This window comes from Eptesicus fuscus, chromosome 20 (assembly GCF_027574615.1).
Source record: "Eptesicus fuscus isolate TK198812 chromosome 20, DD_ASM_mEF_20220401, whole genome shotgun sequence".
Lineage (NCBI taxonomy): Eukaryota > Metazoa > Chordata > Mammalia > Chiroptera > Vespertilionidae > Eptesicus > Eptesicus fuscus.
The window spans coordinates 27,213,815-27,229,278 of NC_072492.1; the positions used below are offsets into that span (position 1 = coordinate 27,213,815).

At 41.1% G+C, this 15,464-nt stretch overlaps 4 non-coding genes across 4 annotated transcripts; all 4 read right to left on the bottom strand.

The window, feature by feature from the left end:
* Positions 1-3,029: 3,029 nt before the first annotated feature.
* Positions 3,030-3,193, bottom strand: LOC114233885 (U1 spliceosomal RNA). The gene has a single exon (XR_003620074.1). It is a non-coding gene; the product is annotated as a U1 spliceosomal RNA (small nuclear RNA).
* A 5,475-nt stretch (positions 3,194-8,668) lies between these two features.
* LOC114233873 (U1 spliceosomal RNA) lies at positions 8,669-8,832 on the bottom strand. The gene has a single exon (XR_003620062.1). It is a non-coding gene; the product is annotated as a U1 spliceosomal RNA (small nuclear RNA).
* A 3,301-nt stretch (positions 8,833-12,133) lies between these two features.
* On the bottom strand, positions 12,134-12,297 carry LOC114233852 (U1 spliceosomal RNA). Its single transcript, XR_003620043.2, has one exon. It is a non-coding gene; the product is annotated as a U1 spliceosomal RNA (small nuclear RNA).
* A 1,208-nt stretch (positions 12,298-13,505) lies between these two features.
* On the bottom strand, positions 13,506-13,669 carry LOC114233891 (U1 spliceosomal RNA). The gene has a single exon (XR_003620079.2). It is a non-coding gene; the product is annotated as a U1 spliceosomal RNA (small nuclear RNA).
* Between the last annotated feature and the right edge of the window lie 1,795 nt (positions 13,670-15,464).

Genomic DNA, 15,464 nt, shown 5'->3' on the forward strand with positions numbered 1-15,464 from the left:
CCACACCTGACCTCATGCAATCATGTGTTTGTGTGACACCTACCATGTGTCTCAAATGTAACAGTTGCTATGTATGACACCTAAAAGTGTATCGCTGCCCTAACCGGTTTGGCTCAGTGGATAGAGCGTCGGCCTGCGGACTCAAGGGTCCCAGGTTCGAATCTGGTCAAGGGGATGTACCTTGGTTGCAGGCACATCCCCAGTAGGGAGTGGGCAGGAGGTAGCTGATCGATGTTTCTCTCTCATCAATGTTTCTAACTCTCTATCCCTCTCCCTTTCTCTCTGTAAAAAATTAATAAAATATATCTTTAAAAAAAAAAAAGTGTATCGTTGCCATCACAATGGGGAGACACAGAGGGTGTGATATGAGGTGAAGTAAAAGGAAAGGCCGCCCTAACCAGTTTGGCTCAGTGAATAGAGCTTCGGCCTGCGGACTCAAGGGTCCCAGGTTCGATTCCGGTCAGGGGCATGTACCTTGGTTGTGGGCACATCCCCAGTAGGGGGTGTGCAGGAGGCAGCTGATAGATGTTTCTCTCTCATCGACGTTTCTAACTCTCTATCCCTCTTCCTTCCTCTCTGTAAAAAAATCAATAAAAAATATATATATTTAAAAAAAAAAAAAAAAAAGGAAAGGCCATGAAGGCTGACACATTTGGTAGGTCTTCACTAGCCAGGAGGCTTTAGGTTACTGAGAAGTAACTCTTCTTAATTTATCCACTGACAAAAATGTGGAAAATGCTAATATCTTGGGTGTTATTGGGGTTTATTTCCTGTGGTATTTATTAATATCCACATCAGTGACTAAAAGCAGCCACCTGGTAATTCAAAAACACCACAATAATATTGTCCTTAGGCAAACAATAGTAACTAAGAAAATAGTTTAATTTAAATATGAACTGAAGCTTTTATAGCAAGCTGTCATGTCCTATCCTCACTTTTGCCTCCTTACTATTTCTGGGTATTAAAAAGCATGGCATATTTCTTTTTTTTTTTTAATATATTTTATTGATTTTTTACAGGGAGGAAGAGAGAGGGACAGAGAGTTAGAAACATCGATGAGAGAGAAACACCTGCACACTCCCCACCGGGGATGTGCCCGCAACCAAGGTACATGCCCTTGACTGGAATCGAACCTGGGGCCCTTGAGTCTGCAGGCTGACGCTCCATCCACTGAGCCAAACCGGTTTCGGCAGCATGGCATATTTCTATGATGATCTGGATGGCCAATGGGGGCTGAACTGTATTTCCTCCTCCATACATATATTGAAGCCCTTACCCCTAGTACCTCAGAGTGTGACTGTATTTGCAGATAAGGTCTTTAAAGAGGTGATTCAGTAAAAATGAAGCTGTTCGAATGGGGTCATAACCCAACATGGGTGGATTATGTCTGAGGTCCTGTTAATGTGGTGTTTGTTCTTCCCCATACTCCTGACACTGGGTTGCTGAAAAAAGTCCCCACTATCTTCTTACGACTGGACAAACCCAACTTGTGTTTTCAGGCTCTGTCATACTTGAATGTTCACCTGCATGGGACATGGCTGCTTAATCTTTTATTGCTTATTTTATTGAGATAAAATATTTACAACATAAAATGTACATTTTAAACATTTTTCAGTGTTCAGTTCACTGGCAGTGAGTTATATAAACACTCTTGTGCAACCATCAATCTCCAACACTTTTTTCATCTTCCCAAACAGGAATTCCATACCCATGAAACACTAACTCCCCATTTTCTCCTCCCAGCCCCGGGCAACCACCATTCTACTTTCTGTCTTTATAAACTGGACTATTCCTGGTACCTCACATAAATGGAAACATACAGCATTTGTCCTTTTGTGACTGGATGAGTTCACTACACCCTCAAAGTTCATTCGTGTTGTAGCATGTCAGAATGTCCTTTTGAAGGCTGAATAATATTCCATTATGTGTGTGTATGGGTACACATACACACACATATTGTTTATGCATCACTGATGGACAGTTGTGTTGATTCCACCTTTGGCTATTGTGAATGATGCTGCTAGCTAGGACCAGGGATGTACAAATACCTCTTCAGATCCGTTTTCAATTATTTTGTGTATATATCCATGATGGATCATATGGAAACTGCATATTTAATTTTTTAGAGAAACTGCCATGCATATTCTATAGTGGTCATTCCATTTTTGTATTCCCACCACCAGCAGTGCACAGGAATTCCAATTTTTCCAGATCTTCACCAACACCTGGCAGTTTTCACAGGGTGTTCAGCTACAAGTACATTTCACTACTTTAGACTCATAGTGTCCCTTCTACATAACAACCGTTACTCCACAACCAGAGTGAAAACTTAACTAGGGACCTGGAAAGGTACCTCAGTTGGAAATCTTCCTTTGGGACACATACAGAAACCAACCAACTGGATCCATATTTTCCTCTCTCAAATCAGTAAGTAAAGGTTCCTATTATAATAAAAACCTGAGTAGTGGGCTAAAATACCACAAAAACAAGCCTTTACTGTACTTAATGTATTAAAGGCAGCCACATAACTATTTGTATCTAATTTAACAACAATAATAAAATAGCCCGGACTGGTTTGGCTCAGTGGATAGAGCGTTGTCCTGCACACTGAAGGGTTCCGGGTTCGATTCTGGTCAAGGGCACATGCCCTGGTTGCTGGCTTGGTCCCAGTGTGTGTGTGGGGGTGTGTGTGCAGAAGGCAGCCAATCAATGGTTCTCTCTCATCATTGATGTTTCGATCTCTCTCTTCCTCTCCCTTCATCTCTGAAATCAATTAAAGCATATTTTTTTACAAAAAGGAGAGCCCTAGCTTGTTTGGCTCAGTGGATAGAGCGTTGGCCTGAGGAGAGGAATCCTCAGAAGGGGGTTGGCAGGAGGCAGTTCCAAGCTCAAACCCAAGTGGGGGAATGTAAAAAAAAATGCCAATAAATCATCCTCTCTCATCACTGATGCTTCTCTCTCTAAAAACAATTAACTTGTCCTGAAAGGCGTTTTAAACACAAAATTCTTTCTTTGCAAAACTAGTTTGTCAGGGGAGAGCGCGAACGCAGTCCCCCACTACCACAAATTATGCAGTCGAGTTTCCCACATTTGGGGAAATCGCAGGGGTCAGCACATCCGGAGTGCAATGGATAAGCCTCGCCCTGGGAAAACCACCTTCGTGATCATGGTATCTCCCCTGCCAGGTAAGTATGAGTTGCTCACTTTGCCTGGCACGTCACCATCATCCTCAACACACTTTATAGTCATGGTTAATTATACTGAGAGTCCTTTTGCCCTTCGGTTCTAAACTGCAGTGTGATTTTATATGACAGAGACTAAGATACATTCTTTTGGGTACCCAGAGGAAATTTTGCCCCGTTAATACACTCGAACCAGCAGTCACCGCGCTGCTCATCTACATATCCCCGCCTCTCGTCACTCTACGTCACGCTGATACTTGAAGCTGATACATTCGCTCTATTTTGACCCGGCGACCACCCGGAAGACAATCGTAGTTGGAGAAAGATTTCAGTTCCTCGCCTTTCCGGGCACAGGTTCTGGCGTGGATCTGTTATAACGAGTCTTCCGTCTGCGCTGCAGGGCAGGGCAGTTTGGGAGGTAGAGGTTCCAGGCCCGCAGAGGGGAAGGCAGCAGCACAGTGGTTATGCCGGAGCTGAGTTGCGCCTCCATTCCCGGCCTAGGTCATACCCCGTCTCTCTGTCTCTATTTCCCCAGATTATAAACAGGGAGTAATATGCCCGCCCACCTACCAAAGTTTCTGTGAGAATTGAATGAGAATGTATGTAACAGGCAGCCTCAAGCACCTTCACCCCACCCGGGCCATTCTACTCCTTGGGCAGGTGCCCTGTGTAGATGCGGGACTCAAAGCGGGCTTCACCGTGACTAGTATGCAGCTCTCAGCATAAAGGAAAGCAGCATTCACCCTGGATTTGGTAAGAAGCCGAATGCCTCCCCCTTCATTTTAGAGAACGAAAATAGGTGAGACCTATTTTCTTTTCTGCCCTTTTGGTTAGACCTGGGCAAAACAACTCTGCAGCAACTGCAGCATCAAAGGTTTTAATGGTGTATGTAGAGGCAAAACTACCTCTATCTGTTAGGGTCTTGGGCCTAAGAATAAAATTGGCAGATACAGTTTAACAGTATAAAAGCACTCATATTTATTTAACCCAAGTTTACCAGACACAGGCGCCCTCATGAAAAAATGAAGACGAAAATAAGTGGCAACACCTAAATAATTTTGTATTAGGTTGAATAAAGAAAGGCAATTGTGAAAAAGTAACATATATAGGGAAGCTAAAGGTAGATCAGAAAGTATCTTTTACATGGGAGCTTAATCTCCTGCTTTCAGAAAGAAAGGGGTTGGTCAAGAACGTTCTTCATATATCTGGTATTTTTCAAATGTTTTTAGCTCAAGATAATCCTTATACCAAAATGGCATACTTTGGGGTGGCATATTCTGTAAATCTCTGGCTATTTCCCTCTTAGCCACATAATTTTTAAATGTTTTTTATTGCTTGTTTGTGTTTTTTTTAAATGATTTCAGAGAGGGAGATGGAGAAATAGAAACATTAATGATGAGAATCATTGATTGGCTGCCTCCTGCACCCCGTTTCTGAGGATCCAGCCTGCAACCTGGGCATGTGCCCGGACCGGGAATAGAATCCATGACCTCCAGGTTCATTGGCAGATACTCAACCACTGAGCAACACCTATTGGGCCTAGGCATATAATTTTTAAAAACCCTTTGTTTTGTTTTATTTATTTTGGATGGTATTTTTTTCTTTTCTTGGATGGTATTTTTTATTATTACAATAGTGATAAATTTCCCATGCAGATAATTAGGAAAAGACAAAAAGTGGTTTTTAAAAATTAAAATAAATCACAATCCCAGTAAGAAATTACTACTGTTAATACTTCAATATTATATATGGTAACTCCAATTATCCTATATAATAAAGATATAATATGCAAATGGTCGTTACTCGGTGAAGTGTAATGACCGACCGCTTAATGACTGGATCATGGATCAGCAGGAGGGTGGGGCAGTGAGCTACAAGAGCTACAAGCGGGTGGTGGAGAACTACAGGAGGGGGCATGGCAGCAAGCTATGAGGGGAGCTACAAGAGGGTGGGGCAGTGGGTGAAGAGCTACTGGAGGGCAGCAGGGAGCTACTGGCGCACGGATTCGTGTGCAGGGCTACTAGTATATATATATATATATTTTTTTAAACAGGATTATATATATATTTATATATGTATATATATATTTTTTTTTAAACAGGATTATACTTCATACCTGTTTTATAACATTTTTTCATTCCTTTGCTATATATTGTCATAATTTATATGATCAATATTCTGCTGCTTCCAGTTTACTGCCATCATATCTACATGTATCTATTACTGCAATGAGCAGACTTGTAGATATGACACCTACTTCTGAATAATTAATAATGGCTCCAGCCCCAGGCTGTTTGGCTCAGTAGATAGAGCGTCGGCCTGCAGACCAAAGGGTCCGGGGTTGGATTCCAGTCAAGGGCACGTACCTTGGTTGCAGGCTCCTCCCTGACCCCAGCCTTGGTTGGGGCTCGTGCAGGAGGCAATCAATCGATATATTTCTCTTACACCGATGTTTTTCTCTGTCTTTCCCTCTCTCTTCCACTCTCCCTAAAATCAATGGAAAAATATCCTCGGGTGAGAATTAACAACAATAACAAAAATAAATTAATTTAAAAATGGCCCCAGCTGGATAGCTCAGTTGGTTGGAGTGAAATTCCAATGGGCCAGGGCTGTGGGTTCGATCCCTTGTGGAGATGCATACAGGGGAAGGCAATGAGTGCATGCAAGAATGCAGCAGCAAGTTGATGTTTCTCTCACAAATCAATGAATTGAAAAAAATTGTAATTAATGATTTTTAGGGTAACTTCTAGTTGTTTTCCCTGATATTTTTTAAAATATATTTTATTGATTTTTTACAGAGAGAAAGGGAGAGGGAGAGAGAGAGTTAAAAACATCGATAAGAGAGAAACATCCATCAGTTGCCTCCTGCACACCCCCTACTGGGGATGTGCCCAAAACCAAGGTATATGCCCTTGACCGGAATTGAACCTGGGACCCTTGAGTCTGCAGGCCGACGCTCTATTCACTGAGCCAAACCGGTCAGGGCTTCCCTGTTATTTAATACTAGAGTCCCGATGCATGAAATTCGCAGCCACAACGGCTTACCTTGGCCCTGGCAGCCCTGGCTGAGTCCGGAAGGTCGTCTGGAAGGATGTCCAGAAGGTCATTCGGCTGTCCGGTCTAATTAGCATGTTATGTTTTTATTATTATAGATGTCAGGCATCTTAAGAAGTTCCTTGCCCTAAGGGGTTTGGCTCAGTGGATAGAGCGTCGTCCTGTAGACTAAAGGGTCCCAGGTTCGATTCCGGTCAAGGGCATGTACCTTGGTTGTGGGCATATCCCCAGTAGGGGATGTGCAGGAGGCAGCTGATCGAAGTTTCTCTCTCATCGATGTTTCTAACTCTCTATCCCTCTCCCTTCCTCTCTGTAAAAAATCAATAAAATATATATATTTTTAAAAAAAGAAGTGCTTTAAATTATTGGGGGGAGTAGAGGTGACATATAAATATTTTTAAAATTTTTAGAAACTACTTTCCCTGATTCCTTTAATCTTTCAAAGTCTAGATCTCTTTTTAATTTCATAGTTCATAGTTTATTATAAAAAGAATTTCAAGTTAAGAACGAGAGGGAAGCCCTGGCTGGTGTGGCTCAATCGGTTGGGCATCATTTTGTGCACTAAAAGGTCGCTAGTTGGATTACGGATCAGAGCACATACGCAGGTTGCGGGTTTGATCCCCAGGAAGGGGCGTGCAGGAGACAACCAAGGCAGATGTTTCTCTCCCTTTCTCTCTTTCTAAAATCAATAAAAACATATTTAAAAAAAGAAAAAATAATGAGAGGAAAGACTAAATTGTATAATATTGCATGCAAAAAAAAAAAGCAGAATATAAAATTGAATATATACTATTGATTACAATGGTATCACTCTGATTTAAGCTGTTTCTAAAAAGGCAAAGTTTGAGAAACTTAAAGGAAATTTACCAGAATGCAAACTAACATAATTTTGTTAGTGTCAATAAGAACTATGGACTAATGTTTTCCCCCTCATAAATATTCTGTAACATGACTTTATTACTTAGAGTAAAATAAAAAAAAGTAACCATAATTATATACATCTAGTGCCAAAAAATGTTCACACCTTTTTCCCTAGAAATTTCTTTTAATTGACGTAAAGCCATGGTAGGCAAACTGTGGCTCTCGAGCCACATGCGGCTCATTGGCCCCTTGAGTGTGGCTCTTCCACAAAATACCACGGCCTGGGCGAGTCTATTTTGAAGAAGTGGCGTTAGAAGAACTTTAAGTTTAAAAAATTTGGCTCTCAAAAGAAATTTCAATCGTTGTACTGTTGATATTTGGCTCTGTGGACTAATGCGTTTGCTGACCACTGACCTAAAGGATGTAATTCTAGAGAAAGACAATGTCCTCCCACACACAAGGGTATCCATCACAGATTTACTTATAATTGAAAAACAAACAAACAAACAAAAATCACTCTCAAACCCTAGATATCAAAGTAACAGAGAAGTGGATTATTTAGCCAACATAACAGTAATATAATAAACAACATGAAAAAAATTATAAGGTTAACAGGAAAAAAGGAGATGAAATGATATATATACCATGACTGCAATTTTGTAAAAATATGTATCCTTAAGGAAAATTACTAGAAGAAAGTACATTAAAATGATGTTACTGATTGTGAGATACAGGTTACAGATTTACAGACTTTCAATAATATCAGACTATATTTTTCTTCAGAATGAGGGGACCAAATCTGAAGGCTATTTTGCATAGTATTTAAAGTTTGAACATAGGGATTAGCATCAGATAGACATAGCTTCAAACTGATTTTACCATCTTTTAGTTGTCATTTTTTTTAAAAATATATTTTATTGATTTTTTACAGAGAGGAAGGGAGAGGGATAGAGAGTTAGAAACATCGATGAGAGAGAAACATCGATCAGCTGCCTCCTGCACACCCCCTACTGGGGATGTGCCCGCAACCAAGGTACATGCCCTTGACCGGAATCGAACCTGGGACCCTTGAGTCCGAAGGCCGATGCTCTATCCACTGAGCCAAACCGGTTTCGGCAGTTGTCATTGTTTTAATTTACCCTCCAGGAATGAAGACATTATCAGTAATTATTACTGTAGTTTCTTGTGCCCCAGAATAAAACAACCAACTACAGTGACCAAGACAAAGACCACAAATAAGCCAATATAGAATAACATCACAGCCCCTCACTCAGCACAATAATTATTTGGAGAGCTCCCGCACACCTGGATAAGGATAACACTGGCACCCCTACAAATCTTTCAGATCACTGCTATCCTGCCAACTCAGGTCTGTCTTTAGGGTGTGTCTTCCAGCCTCTAACCAGAACCAATTAATAAATAAGTCCTTTGTTGCCTTATCTATGTAAGCCACAAATCAAGCCATAAGATAGAAATCAACACATTCTACAACAAACTGCTGAATTAAAACTATTGTCTGCAGAAAGAAAAAAGTAGAAGAAAAGTTTCAGCCTATTGTTCATACACATAATCAGGGGAGAGCGCGAACGCAGTCCCCCACTACCACAAATTATGCAGTCGAGTTTCCCACATTTGGGGAAATCGCAGGGGTCAGCACATCCGGAGTGCAATGGATAAGCCTCGCCCTGGGAAAACCACCTTCGTGATCATGGTATCTCCCCTGCCAGGTAAGTATGCTTTGGGCTTGTCCCCGGCACTACCCGCTGCTGAGTACACCACTGTAAGGTTCGGGTCACTCCTGAAAACACTCTAATTGGCCTTTATCTACATATAGCGACTAAAATTTCATATTTGCGTACTATGTCTTAGTATTGGTCACAGCGGAATATAATGCTTATCTTCCCAGGGAACACGGTTCCAAATGGCCCTAAATCTGTAATCTACATACTCCGCCTCTCGGCGTTACGTCACGCGCAGCCTGGAGGGGCGGAATCCGCAGCTGCGCACTATCGCGAAGGCCTGGGAAGGTCGGTTCCTTCTCCCAGTCACCCGATTTAAGCGACGTCTACCGGGCTATTTTCCTGACCGAAGGCTCCCCTCTCCCAACTTTCGCTGTAGCGGAAGGTCTTCGGATCTCCCCGGGTGAAGTCCCGTGAGCAAACGGACACGAAGCCGTTTTAGTCGTGAGCCGGCTTCAAGGGTCCCTGGAGACCCACCGTCCACGCCAGCCCTGTACCGTTTCCTCCCAAGGAGGGAGGAAGGAGCAGGGCGTCCGATCGAGAATGCCGTGGCTACCTGCTAGTGGGGTGTATCGCAAAGAGTGAGAGTTTTGGAATCCAAGATCTGGACTGAAATTCGGTGTTCACATATTATGCTTGTTTTCTTTCCATTTCTCCCTGCTCTACCAAATGCAGAAAAATTGCTGGGTTTTTCCAAAGGTCACAAGTGACTAATGATTGAGAAAGTGCAATCTGCGACCCCTCAGCACCACCAGCAGTGGCCTTTTCTTGGAACACCTAACTACAATGCTCCCCTCTGCTCTTTCCCCAGTTTCTTTCAAGGGCTTCCTTCTCCCCTCTTGCTGTAATTAGGGCAATTCTTCAAAGGCCAGTCCCTTCTCAACTGGCATGCTTCCTTCCTAAAAAAAAAAAAAAAGTGCTGCCGAAGCCGGTTTGGCTCAGTGGATGGAGCGTCGGTCTGCGGACCGAAAGGTCCCGGGTTCAATTCTGGTCAGGGGCCTGTACATTGGTTGCGGGCACATCCCCGGTAGGGGGTGTGCAGGAGGCAGCTGGCTGATGTTTCTCTCTCATCGATGTTTCTAGCTCTCTGTCCCTCTCCCTTCCTCTCACAATGGAATATATATATATTTTTTAAAATTGCACCCACTTTTCTGATGCCAACTTTGGTATGAATTCAACTAGACCTTTCTATAGCTCACTTCCAAATGTCCATCTCACACCTTTGTCTCAGCTCCAGCAGAGATCTATAAATAATATTCAAACAGCATGCTCCCAATCTGGGCTGCTGGTTCACTAAAAGGCTTGCCATCCCTTTAATATAAACAGTCAATAGGAGACTCCAAAGGAATTTCAGACTTACCGTAACTAAACACTGCTGGGAGAGGGAATGGCAGAGCATCTTCTGGACTAGACTTTCAATAGACCATAACCAAAAGCAAGTCCAAATACCAGCTTCTGCTACCATAAACTAGCCTTTGGAAGGGTCAGTGAATGAGCTACAAACTCAGAAAGCTATTTTTTGTTGTTAATCCTCATCGGAGGATATTTTCCATTGATTTTTTTTTTTTTTTTTATAGAGGGAGTGAAAGGGAAAAAGGAAGGGAGGGAGGGAAGGAGAGGAGAGAGAGAGAGAAAACATTGTTGTAGGAGATACACATCGATTGGTTGCCTCCCACATGCGCCCCTACAGGGGCCAGGGGTTGAACCTGCAATCCACGTACATGCCCTTGACTGGGAATTGAACCCTTGACCCTTCTTTGATGCAAGAGCCTGTGCTCTAACCATTGAGAAACACCAGCCAGGGCCAGAAAGCTATTTTGTGATCTCTTCGCAGTCACAGTTGTATGACCTGGAATTTTCCCATTTAAACTCCATAGTAATCACCATATTTTACATATTCTTTCCCCTCCATTCCTATTTATTCACCACTTCCCAAAATATCTATTCTTGGATTTTTTTAAAAAATAGCAGTGGTTGAGCGGTGACCTATGAACCAGGAGGTCACAGGTTTGATTCCCAGTCAGAGCACATGCCCAGGTTGCATTGTGGAGCTTGCAGGAGGCAGCCAATCAATGATTCTCTCATCATCGATGTTTCTATTTCTCTCCCTCTCTCTTCTCTGAAATCAATACATATATAAAAAAATACAAGAATATAGGAAATGGTTTCTTTTTTTAAATATATTTTTATTTATTTTACAGAGAGGAAGAGAGGTATAGTCAGAAACATCAATGAGAGAGAAACATTGATCAGCTGCCTCTTGCATGCCCCCTATTGGGGATCAAGCTGCAACCAAGGTACATGACCTTGACCTGAATCAAACCTGGGACCCTTCAGTCTGAGGATCAATGCTCTATTCACTGAGCCAAACCAGTTAAGGTAGGAAATGGTTTCTTATATCTGACATCAAAAACACAAATGACAAAGGAAAACCTAGATAAAAGACTTAATCAAAATTACAAACTTTTGTTCTTCAAAGGACACTGACAACCCAAAGAATGGGAAAAAATAATTGTGATATATATATATATATATATATATATATATGAATTTGCATCTAGAATATATAAAGGATTACACCTCAATAAAATAACAATCCAATTTGATATTTAAAAATGGGCAAAAGATCTAGGTAGATTTTTCTTCAAAGAAAATATACAAATAGCCAATGAGCACATGAAAAGATGATTAACACCATTACTTATTAGGGAAATGCAAGTCAAAACCACCATGAAATATTACTTCACACCCAGTGGGATGGCTAGAATTAAAATGACAGATAACACAAATGTTGGTGAGAATGTGAAAAAAACTGGAACCCTTATACACTACTGGTAGGAATGTAAAATGGTGCAACCACTTGGAAAACAGACAGTTTCTCAAAAAGTTAAATGTAGAGTTACTATATGACTCAGCAATTCCACTCCTACCTATATACCCAAGAAATATGAAAACATTTGTCCACACAGAAACTTGTACATGAGCCTTGTCGGTTAGAGCATAGTCCCTATACACTAAAGTTGTGGGTTCAATCCCCAGTCAGGGCACTTTTAAGAATCAACCAATGAATGGAACCGCAGATGAATGTTCTTCTCTCTTCCTCCTTCCCGTTTTTTCTCTCTTTCAAAACCAATAAATAAAAATTTAAAAAGATGCAGCCTGGCCAGTGTCGCTCAGTGACTGGTCAACAGAATAATTACACCCTACTCTGCTAGACAATTTGGTATATGTGAATCAACATGCATGCAGTAACCCTTGCTCACACCAAAATACATTACTGTTGAACATAGAATAAAACAGGGGAAAGCAGAAACGCAGCCCCACACTACCACAAATTATGCAGTTGAATTTTTCACATTTGAGGAAATCACAGAGGTCAGCACACCTGGAATACAATGAGTGAGCCTCACCCTGGGAAAACCACCTTCATGACTATGGTATCTCTCCTGCCAGATAAGTATGAGTTGCTGGAGATTCCAAAACTAAACACATAGAGTCACTCTCTTCATGCTATTCCTATACCATCACTTACAAAATAAAGACTTCTCCAAATCTCAGTAAAAGACATACAATAACATTTTGGATACTGTAATATTTGCAAAAATCAGAAATGTATGTACAATGTGAACAAGACACTGTGCTTATTTACATATTCCAAGCACCTTTTAGTGTTGTAATTCTATAGCTCCTGACAAATCTGTCTTTGGGCTTTGTTGATGGGGTAGGCTGAATAATGGCCCACCAAAAATATCTAAGTTCTAATCACTGGAACCTGTGACTATTATTGCCTTACTTTGTAGCAAAAGAGGTTTTGCAGATATGATTAAGGATTTGAATGCCTTGAATTATTCAGGTGGACCTAATGTAACTACAGGGTCCTAATAGAATGGAAGAGGGAAGCAGGCAGGCCAGACAAACAGATGTAAGGACAGGACAGAATGATAACAGCCTAGAGAAGATGCTAAATTGCTGGCTGGGAAAGTGGAGAAAGGGACAACAAAGAATATATAAATGTAGTCTATTTTTTAATTTTTTTTCGAGTTGAGAAACATCAATGAGAAACATAAATGTGCTGTTCCAGTTATTGATGTGTTCATAGCATATCAGGACAATACTCTAAGAAACCAATCTCACTGAGTTGTGGGTCAGGATTTAAGACTCTTGAAACAGCAAAACAGGTAAGGGGACAAATTCTCCTCTATAAGAAAGGTAGGCCTGGTGCAGGGGACGGTAGCGGGCTGGAGAGGGGTCAATGGGGGAAAGAGGGAGACATGTAATATTTCAACAAAGAGACTGTTAAACCTCACAGGGAAGGCAGGGGAGGGGTGGGAAGAGATCAAAGAATTTGCATGCATATATGCATAACCAATGGACAGACAATGGGATGATGAGGGTGCGGTGGGGGGGAAGGGAGCAGGCTGAAAGAGCTTAATGGGGGAAAAGGAGGATCCATGCAATACTCTCAACAATAAAGATTAAGAGAAAAAAAAGGAAAAATAAAAACAATGAAGATTTACATAAAGAAAGAAAGGTAGCCCTATCACTTGGCTTCTGATCTCCAGAGTTATCTATAAAGCTAGCTTGCTTCTATGGTAATGCAATAACGAAATGCTTTGGGTTAAGAACAATGACATGAGCCCAGGATCTTTCTTTTCAAACTAACTTGATTCAGGGGAGAGCGCGAACGCAGTCCCCCACTACCACAAATTATGCAGTCGAGTTTCCCACATTTGGGGAAATCGCAGGGGTCAGCACATCCGGAGTGCAATGGATAAGCCTCGCCCTGGGAAAACCACCTTCGTGATCATGGTATCTCCCCTGCCAGGTAAGTATGAGTTGAGAGTGTTGCCTGGCACTTAATCCTCAGATTCAAATCACTTTTCAAGATAGGATCACTTTTATCATGCATCCTATTGACCCTCTTAGTTCTGGAATAGAGTTTTCAAACTAAAATTACCATGGAGCAATAATTTGTATATCTGGATACTTCAAAATCTTAGGAAATATATGTCTGTTGTAAGCAAGACCAGCAGTCACTGCGCTTATCTACATATTCCACACCCCTTTTGATGATCTCACCGAGTCCTTTTCCTAGTATAGTTAGTGGTGCTGTTCAAATAAAACAAAGGTAAAGACACTCGGCAGATTTAAAGATAAACAATATGAATTTGTTCTTTTCTTCAAGGGCTTGGAGCTAATGACATCACTGTGATGCCTGGGCGCAGGTCATCAAGGCATGCTCAACATAACTGATAAAGCAAGTCTAAAAAGATGAAATTTGGCAGAAAAAATGAAATTTTGCAAAACTACATTTAAAAATCCAGTCCAAGTGTTGCTAAAAATAGGTTGTCAGTTCGAAGTTCCAAGGACATGTACAAAACGTGCTCTTTCACATATGCGGCAAACGATCACCCTTACTTGGAAGACCAGTTGCACAAACACTAATTCTAATTTTGAACGGAGAAAACTAGGGAAAAGCTCACACAGCAACCCCTCCTACACTCACACATTTGAAAAGGTCAAAGAGCTCCCCCCAGTGGGAGTGTGATCATGGCCCTCACAGTTGAAAATCCACCTTCAAGATAAAAGAGTGTCTTTCCTTCTGAAGTGTTTCAGCGTATCCTTAAACCTTTTGTTTCGGCATATCCTTAAACCTTTTCGAGCTCAACACTGCAAGGGTCATCCTTTTGGTTTTTCACAGGTGCCTATGAAATCCAGAACAAGACTACCAGAGAATCCATCCTACAAGAAATTCCTGAGCCCTCCTAAAATCATAATACACTCTTCGAAAAGAGGATATCCTATCTTAGGCTATGGTTAATATATATATATATATATATATATATATATATATATATATATATATATAAAATCAGCCTTCTCAATCTTCTCCTTCCTGCTTCACTGTAAATTAGAATTGGAGTTTCCAAGTTTACCTGTCTTTGTCTCTACAAGATTCACACCAGAATCACCCTATTTTCCCAATATTTTTTAAAAAATCTTTTTTATTGATTTCAGAGAATGAGGGAGAGATAAAAACATTAATAATGAGAGAGAATTATCTATGGGCTGCCTCCTACACGCCCCTTACTGCATATCGAGCCTGAAATTATGTGCCCTAATCAGGAATCGAACTGTGACTAGGTCCTGATTCATAGGCTGATGCTCAACTGCTGAGCCACACCAGCTGGGGTCAGCTCTTATTTTTATATTCCAGAAAGTTATTTTGCTCTCACTGTTTAACAAAATAAAAACAAAAAAGAATAACAAAAAATACTTGTATACCTTGTTTGAGTGGAGAATTTTAATGTTTTTCACTTATCATTGCAATTTTTTTTTATCCTCACCCAAGGATATGTTTATTGATTTTAGGGAGAGAGAAACATCCATCATTTGCCTCCTATATGTGCCCTGACCAGGAATCGAACCACGACCTCCTGGATCATAGGTCAAAGCTCAACCACTGAGCCACGCCACTGGACTTGATTCAGAGTTTTTTATAAAATATATTTTATCAATTTTTATGAGAGAGAGAGAGAGAGAGAGGAAGTGATAGGAAAAGAGGAAGAGAAACACTGATGAATGTGAGAGCGAAACATTAATCAGCTGCCTCCTGCACACCCCAACC